Genomic DNA, 789 nt, shown 5'->3' with positions numbered 1-789 from the left:
TCCCACCTGGACAAAAGGAACACCAATGTGTTAATGCTATTCATTGACTACAGCTCAGCATTCAACACCATAGTGCCGTCAAAGCTCATCACTAAGCTAAGGACCCTGGGACTAAACACCTCCCTCTGCAACTGGATCCTGGACTTCCTGTCGGTCCGCCCCCAGGTTGTAAGGGTAGGTACGCTGATGCACCACGCTGATGCTCAACATGGGGGCCCCCTCAGGGCTGGGTGCTCTGCCCCCTCCTGTACTCCTTCTTCACTCATGACTGCACGGCCAGGCACAACTCCAACACCATCATTGCTTTTTCTGATGACACAACAGTGGTATGCCTGATCACCGACACCGATGAGACAGCCTATAGGGAAGAGGTCAGAGAACTGACCGTCTGGTGCAAGGACAACAACCTCTCCCTCAACGTGATCAAGACAAAGGAGATGATTGTGGACTACAGGAAAAGGAGGACCGAGCACGTCCCCATTCTCATCGACATCACCAACAAACTAACATGGTCCAAGCACACCAAGACAGTGGTGAAGAGGGCACAACAAAACCTAATCCCCCTCAGGAGACTGAAAAGATTTGGCATGGGTCCTCAGATCCTCAAAAGATTTTACAGCTGCATCATTGAGAGCATCCCGATGGGTTGCATCACTGCCTGGTATGGCAACTGCTCGGCCTTCAACCGCAAGGCACTACAGAGGGTAGAGGTCCTGCAATCCAGGACCTCTATGTCATGCGGTGTCAGAGGAAGGCCCTAAAAATTGTCAAAGACTCCAGACACTCTAG

Source organism: Oncorhynchus tshawytscha, unplaced genomic scaffold (assembly GCF_018296145.1).
Source record: "Oncorhynchus tshawytscha isolate Ot180627B unplaced genomic scaffold, Otsh_v2.0 Un_contig_3458_pilon_pilon, whole genome shotgun sequence".
NCBI classification, from domain to species: domain Eukaryota; kingdom Metazoa; phylum Chordata; class Actinopteri; order Salmoniformes; family Salmonidae; genus Oncorhynchus; species Oncorhynchus tshawytscha.
The sequence above is the reverse complement of the archived record's forward strand: the minus strand, read 5'-3'. Positions refer to the sequence as shown.